The sequence below is a fragment of the Cupressus sempervirens genome, chromosome 6 (assembly GCF_028749045.1).
Source record: "Cupressus sempervirens isolate cs-2001-9-10 chromosome 6, ASM2874904v1, whole genome shotgun sequence".
Classification (NCBI taxonomy): domain Eukaryota; kingdom Viridiplantae; phylum Streptophyta; class Pinopsida; order Cupressales; family Cupressaceae; genus Cupressus; species Cupressus sempervirens.
In genome coordinates this window covers 71,350,300-71,359,092 of record NC_143123.1, presented here as the reverse complement: position 1 = coordinate 71,359,092, position 8,793 = coordinate 71,350,300, and positions in this window count along the sequence as shown.

Here is an 8,793-nt window from a genome sequence, read left to right as displayed (position 1 = left end):
CTTGTTGAGGATTACAAAGATGATATATGTTTCATGGTTGACTGTGATCATGTGTACATACAGGCAATCATACCCCGAGTGGCATGGGTAAAACCATTGCCTTATGAATTAAATATTGATGATGCAAGAGATATCATTGAGGCACTAGTCAATGAACCAACTATCCCCAAAATTCCTGCCTTTGGAACCTATGATGAAGTAAAGGCTAGAATAGAGCTTGAAATCAAGCTACCTCAGGCAATAAGCAAAGGCAAGAGGAAGATAGCCAAAATGAAAACTGCTATTGGTCCTCTTATGCTAACTGAAGGTAAAGGAGAGGATGAAGAAGATGATGAAGAAGAAGGGGGAGAAGAAGAAGAAGAAGAAGAATCTGTAGGAGAAGAACCTCTAAAGAAGAAAGGTAAGGTAACCATTACCAAACCTAAGAAGATGCCTATTGCAGTATTCTCAAGGAGGACCAGGAAAGGCAAACAGGAACCTGTACTGGTTAGACCTTCACTCACATTTGAGGAAATGCTCAAACAATTGGAAGAAGGGGTAGACATTACAAATTTCAAAGCTTTGAAATTTGAAACAAGAACAGATGCTGAGAAAATGCAGATAGAGGAATTGGTACTCTCGAAGATGGGTAAATGGAAATACTTCCCGGACCAGCTTGCCTCTCAAATCTCCAAGGAACTACTGGAGAGATTGCAACCAAGATGGGAAAGATCAACCCAAATGATAAAAGACATATATGAGCAATCCCTGAAGAACATTCAAACAAGTCTCATTGGAGCATAAGTAAAAACTACAATTAAAAATCATGAAAGCAAAACGATGATCAGATTCCACACTTGTTTGATTTTAATCAAAGACATTGAGCCTGTTGTAAATGATGCAACCAACATGTGGAAAAATATCTATCATCTGCATAAGCCCAATGAAGATCTAGTAGAAATCCAGGATGATGACAACAGTGACAGTGATGATACAACTGCCTCTCCATCCATCATAGTCTCACCAGGAGAGCTGCATGCATTAATGGAGGAAGACAAGGAAGAAAAAGAGGAAGAAGCTAAAGAGGAAAATAAGGAGGAAGATGATCCAGTAAAAATTGCAGCAACAGTCATTGCATCTCTTCCTTATTCTCCACCTAAAACTATCACATCATCAAGGTTGGAGTCAGCTTTCGCAAGTTTGATAGCATCTTCATCAGATTTATCATCTGCACCTGCCACTTCACAGCTCCAGGTATCATCAGTGGAAGTGTCTACCACTTCATCTACCAAGTTGCAGCCCTCTTCTTCAGTCACCGAGCCAGCCTCCTCTGTTCCAACATCATCAGGTGACACATCAACAAGTTCTACAATTTTGTCAGTTCTAGCAATTTTGACAGCATTATCTGCATCTACTTCAAGTATAACTAGTTCAGATACTGCTATAATGGGTATATCATCATTTTTGGGAAGTATTCCAGTTTTTGATTCGGTAAATACTTCTATTGGCATTCAGTCTTCAAGTCCTATCCCAATTTTTGCTGCTAGCCCTTCCATCTCTACTATTGTGTCTATTCCTAAGATTAAATCAATGGCCACAAAAGTCAAACAAAAACAACCATTAAGACTTCTGATGACTGGAAAGGAGATACCAGAAGAAATTGATTTAGACATAGATATAGTTATTCCAAAAATTGACTATGAAAAAGCTACTATTGAAGAAATGAGGTATGCTAGTCAATTAATAGAGATGAAGGCTACACAGAAGCAGTTAAGATCTGAAAGGGATAAGGAATACAAAATAATAGAGGATGCCAAGAACATTATTACAAAGGCTATAGGTGTTGAAGTAGATTTTACTCAACACATTTTGATTCAATTAGAAGAGGCTGTAAATAAATTCAATGAGGACACCTCTGGTGAAGAAAAATTTATTGAGAAGGCTGAAAGGAAATTTGATAATAAGTTGCTTGAGCACATTGCTCAACACATTGCAATAAAATAGGTAGAATTGTCTACTATTTTGGCCAATTTTGAAAATTCTTTCGATAATGTAACTTTACTTTTTGCAAAACTTTGTGATGTTACCGAGTACACAAAGGAGATCAAAGAACAATTGAATAAAATTGATGAGGATATGGAGGGCAGTGCCCAAATATTGCAACTTGATCCCAATTCAAGTTCATCCCATCATCTTCGAATCAAATTTTTGTTAGAAAAGTAGGCAGAATTACTGAGAGAGGAATCAAGGACCAGGTCTACTTAATAGACATACAGAACATGATCCTTCCTATCATGGACACAATGTAGAAACACATTGTCCACTCCAAAGCATTGATCCATGACAACAATTTCTCAGTTGCAGATCATATGATTGAAGTTTTAGCAAAAGTTTAAATAACACTCTCCTCTTGTAAAATTTTGCAAGAAAATTGGGATAAGACTTTGGCTCTTATTCTCAAGGTACATTTTGAATTCATCTCCCATTTTGGTGTCTCTGTGTAAATATATATTGCTTAATTTGGCATTATTGTCAAAAAGGGGGAGATAGAGTTTAGAGGGGGAAATAGAGTTAGAAAAGATAAAGATATTTATAAATACTTCGAGCATATTGTATAGGGGAGATATATGTAAATCAATACATCAAATTTTGTACATAAGTTTTTATTTATTTTACTCATAAGCGTTTTTGTCACTAATGCCAAAGGGGGAGATTGTTAGAATTATGATATATTTGTCATTAGTGCAAACACTTATTCTATTCTAAATGCTTATCTTGCTCATCACTTAGTCTCAAGTATATATCAACCATTCAGTGGTTACCTTATAAGTTCAGCAGGTAAACAGTTCTCACCGAGCATTCCAGAAGATACCGAATGAATGAGAAGTTCAACAGGCAAACAGTTCTCACCGAACATTTCAGAAGATATCGAGTGAAAAAGGTAAAGGAAGTTCAGCAGTGTTTACCAAGTGAAAAAGGTAATCAAAGATCAGCAGTTTTTACCGAGTGAAAAAGGTAATCGAAGATCAACAGAGCTTACCGAGTGAAAAAAAGGTAAACAAAGGATTTAGTGTTTACCAAGATAAGCAAGGTAAACGAACAAGATAGTTTCTACTGAGTAACACTACATCTACCGAGTCACCAATGGCTACCAAGTTCCAAGCAATGTTCTGTAACTAGTATGAATCAAGTCTCTACTTCTACCGAGTGCATGAAGATGCCGAGTAACGTAGTGGATGCCAAGTATCAGAAGGTCACTGAGTCAGTTCAGTGAACCTGAGTTTACTAATGGGCCGACTCAGTAATGTTTTGTTCACTTATTTTTTGGCTGACCTTGTAACTATAAAATATTGGAATAGTATATATGTAATGTATGATACCATTTGTGAAACATATATATGGCATGGTATGAAAAAAAAAGGAGAATGATGTTCGCATGTGAAGAAGGTATTGATATATTTTGAGAAAAGTGAAAGTGAATCAACAACAGAATAAAAGGAACACAACAAGGTCAACATAGGAGTAGAAAAGTTATATCTATCATATCAGGTGATCAATTCAACAAGGATCTTATTAGAAAACAGTTGTAAGTAGATCCACTACTTCATCCTAATAGGTGAATCGGTTTTGTAAATCATTTAACAGGGTAGACTTAATAGTCTTTTGTAAATCTCCTAACAGAGTGCATAGTTCATTGTATGTTTGTAAATCCTCTAACAAGGTGGACCTAGCAAGTCCTTTGTGCTCCTAATAGGGCAGATCATCAGAAGTGATCAATGTAAGCTTTAACCGGCCAACTTCATACTGCAGTAACGAAATTTTGTGGGCATCATCCCCACCCCAGTTTTACTTTCTAATTGGAACGTTTCTAGGTCACCAAATCATTGTGTTCATGTGTTATATTGATCTTTCATTTATGTAGTAGATTAGATGAATGAATTATGAATAAAATGGATAAAAATTTATATGTTACTGATTCACACCTCCCCTCTCAGTAACACATTTCATCCTGAATATTTCCAACAGCAATGCCTCGAGCCCAAATAATTTATGAAGTATGTACAGTACTTTCCTGATCAATCACCACAATTTAACAATGATGGTTGTTTCTTTTATGGAAATTATTTGTTAAATAAAAAGTTTTTACAATGTGGTGGTCTACCAAATATTTTGACATGTTTGCATGAGGGGTACAAAGAAGATATCAGAAAGAAGTTAGTTTCAAATAAGGCTTATGAAACAATAAAATACACATTGAATAATGGAGATGAAGGCTTTAGATGTAGGTTGGTTGCGAAAAAACTATGTGTGGGTGATTTTATTTTAAAATTTCAAGGAATTTTTTTTTTACAAGTATGCAAGGAATAGTCACAGGTCTCAATAGTTGGATCAACAATTTATAATATGTAAGGAAACTTTCCCCATTGGCATTATTATATCAGTTTTTGACTTTGCAGAGACTATACATTACAACCCCAAAATGAGACGCAATCTAAATATTACAACTCCATTCAGATTGCCATTTTTATCCACAAAATATATAGACATGCACTTGATAGTGCATAAGATAACCAAAAGATAATCAGAGAGTGCCACTTTTATATGAGTGATTATAGATCTCACTCTCATGAGTTTTTCATACAATTTTTCAAGAATCATTTTGAGTTCTTGTGAGAATGTGATATTGCTATGGATAGAAATCTCATCTAGTCAAATTATTGCATAGGTCAATTCAAGAATGCTCACATATTTTATTGGTTGTGTAAAATCTGTGTAAAGATAGATGTACCTCATATTTGGAGCTTTTTTGAGTTTGAATATGGGAAAGGGGAGCATAATGGAGTGGGGGCATGTGTGAAGAGAGCTCTAGTGAAGGAGCAAATGAAGATTTCAGCAACAAAACTTCTTGATGCTCATACCATAGTTGATTGGTGTACATCTACTTTATCATAGGGGGGACTCTTGATTCACTAGTGCATAGGTTCTTTTGGTTGGTTGAGGAGGGATCCTTAGGTAATAGATTGGATTGGGCTCTAGTCAAAGATTCTTCAAAGATGCATTCATTCTGCATCTTTGATTGTAGTACATGCACCATGTGGAAATGATAACTAGTTTTCTTTTGTCCTAGTTATTTTCAATGTGATTGGGATCAATGTGAGTCCAGTGAGTGGGTGCATACATGGGCTCCACATTATATTACTCCATTATATCTCATGCCCTCTATCGAAAATGATGTCATGGACAATTTTTTTAACCATAACCATCTATTAGATCTTCTTTAGCTAGGATAGGTCTTTGCATTGGTTGCACCACAATGGAATGATGAAAAATTAGATTATTGGTTAGCACGTTGTGTAATAGGTAAACAAAATATTGCACAACTAATTATAGATGATAGTGGATTCACATATCCTATTGGTTTAGTTGTTGTTGCTAGAACATGGTCACAAACATACATGCTTAGAAAGAATGGAATTCCCACATTCGAAGACTATGAGACGAACAAAAAAATTCTCATATATTCACATGTTATTAGAGAAGAAAATGTGAAGTTTTTGAATCATCAAGGAAGACCAAAACTAAAAGAACATTTTACTATTAGTAATGTTGATCACAGATCCCTATTGGAGACCCTCAAGTAGAGAGATTCACCCTTTAGGAACACTTGGCTAGGTAATACTAGCTCACAACAAGGTTTCATATTTTCATTGTATGCTTTAAATTTAGTTTCATATGTTAATTATATTCCTATAATTGTACTTAATATTAAATTCCTACAATACTACTATTAACTATGATATTGAATTGTTGGTGTCTTGAACAATAGAAATGCATAAAAATCTAGAAATAATTTTAAGGAGCAGAATGAAGAACACTTCTATGATAGATTAGTCTCTAGGATTTTTGGTGGTTGTGTTCATATAATATGGTTCTATCAATGATATACAAAAGGACTTTAGTATGTACAATGATGTCTATTACATACCTTTTTTTCCATATACATAACTTTGTATGGCAAAGATATATTCATATTTATATCATTTAGATGTAATTATGACAAAACACTTGAAATATTGGAAATATGAACTCGTTGATTTATTATATCTTTTCATAAGGTTCTCTAGTTGTGTTTTCATATTAAATATATTAATGGTAAATTCTTATAGACATCTAAGTAACCATTTAGCCTCTTCGTCTGTATCGGTCAAAGGCTGATCAAAATGGTCAAAGTAGTCATGTAGTCATTATATAAGATGAAGGGAGCATAAAAATCATATTTTTAGTTTATCTAATTAATATTGGTCATGTTTACAATATTTGAGTGAACCCTACTGACACCATTGTTTTGACCACAGAGATCCTAGAATCACTAATACATTTGGCATCAATTTGTGATGGCTATGTATCGCAATTACGATAGCTATGTGTCACCACTATGATAGTAATAGACGTCACTATTTTTTAGTCGCAAAATACAACATCTACCCTATTCCGTTGCAATTATGATGCATAGCCATCGCAATCCAACCGCTTTCTTGTAACACCAACCTCCTCGTAATTTGTGGGGTATCCATCGCAATAGTGACGCCTCCAAGGTTTTTGTGATGGCAGTTGGGGTGTCCACCTGCAGTGACTCCAACAGCAACCCCGTTGCAATAATTCCATTTTGTGTCGCAATTGCGATGGCGACGGTTGAATTGCGATGGAAGGGGGTGTCTCCTTTATAGCAACCCCATCGCAATTCATTATTTTTGTGTCGCAATTGTGACGAGATGTGATGGAACATGGCGTCGCCACTACAACTCTCCCATCGCAATTGCGACGGCGACAGAGTAAAACATAAAAAAAATTTTGTTGGCTTCCAGCTATGTCAAACAAAATCAGACCTCTTAAACCCTACGTAACTTGATTTGGTCACATCTTATATTTGAGCAGGATGGTGTCTTATTGGTGCTCCCTCGATTATTTCATGAGATATTATTATCAGGCCATCCAATCAGCTATAGGACAAAGATGATTCCTGAACAATCGAATTAGCAATATGGTTGATCTACATTGCATTTGGACACTTGGTTTGAGGTTCATCTCATTGATTCCCATTCATCATAGGATTTGTATTTGATTAGATCTCGATAGAAAATATTGAGATTTCTTGAGCCCCAAGCCCAAATCGTGCAGGCTTCAATCTCCACATATCATAAAGCCTATATATAGAGTTGAGCATCCCGTAGCTGGAAGCTTCACTTGCATCAGCTCTCAGATGGTGTGAGAATGCTTAGCTTTATATACAGGCTTTATGATATGTGGAGATTGAAGCCTGCACGATTTGGACTTGGGGCTCGAGAAACCTCAATGTTTTCTATCGAGGTCTAATCAGATAAAGATCCTGTGATGAATGGGAATCGATGAGATGAACCTCAAACCAAGTGTCCAAATGCAATGCAGATCGACCATATTGCTAATTTGATTATTCAAGAATCATCTTTGTCCTATAGCCGATTGGATGGCCTGATAATAATATATCATGAAATAATGGAAGGAGCACCAATAAGACACCATCTTGCTCAAATATAAGATGTGACCAAATGAAGTTACACAGGGTTTAAGAGGTTTGATCTTGTTTGATGTTGGAGGTAGTTGAGAATGACGTAGCTGGAAGCTTCACCTCCCTTGTCTCCTCCCTTTGCCTCACTCCTTCTTAGGCCTTAATATGTCATACTTATGTTGCTTAAATCATTGAGTACTAACAATTTTTCTAAAATTCATTCCTTACATTTCTCTTTTCAAAAGCTTTCTTATAGGGATAAAATATGATAGAAACAATATCTTGAACATGCACACACTTTTTCGGCTATAGTGGACTAGGAATGTGAAATATATATTTTGTGCACTACAATATCATGTAGTGAAACTGATTATACAAATACAAATATAGAAGTAGTGAAACCATGGAAGCAAAAGCCAGTAAAATTGGGAAGGTTCAATGAAAACAAATATTATGAAGAAAGATTGCAATGATGTGGCATTAGATTGAATACATCGATATATTTAATTGGATCAAAAATATCTCTGGATATTAATGCTAGTAAAGCATCATCATAATTTTCTGAGATGTGCATATTGATCTCATCATTTTTTATTTAATTAACGTTACTTGAATGATTTGAACAAAAACTTACACAGAATAATAAAGCTACTTTGATTTTTAATCCATGTCACTCAGGTAGAAGAAAAATAGAACAACTTTCTTTTTTAACAATATGTATAGCATACCTAAAATGCACCCGTAAAGCCCCATCTTAGTTGATTTTTTGTCAATCTTGGGATGACAATAGAAATTACTGGCATAGTAGGCCTATACTTAGAAATCAACCTAGGGAAAATCAAACATAAATATCATGCTGAGAATCAAAATTCATAGATGTGTTATCTGTATATTAGAAAATCAAATTCACATTGGCATGGAAACAGATAAATCTAGAATTGACGAAATTGCCTGCATTATGAGCTAATGATTATGATAACCAAACCCCAATAGTGGCAAAAATGAAACCAAGTTGTAACTTATCACCAATTTCCCAAATTTGATAGTTTCAAATGTCCAAGGAATATATAATGTAGAATAAGAAAATAATTACTTTGCAATTCGTCCGGATGTTGTAAATACTACTATGACAGAAGCTTTCACTTTGATTGTTGCACTTACCTAAAATTATCATACAAATACTTCTATTAAATTTATATCACTTTCCACATATCAAACGACAACCAACATTAAAATTCATCTGTAAAAAAAAATTGAGTCATGGAAAA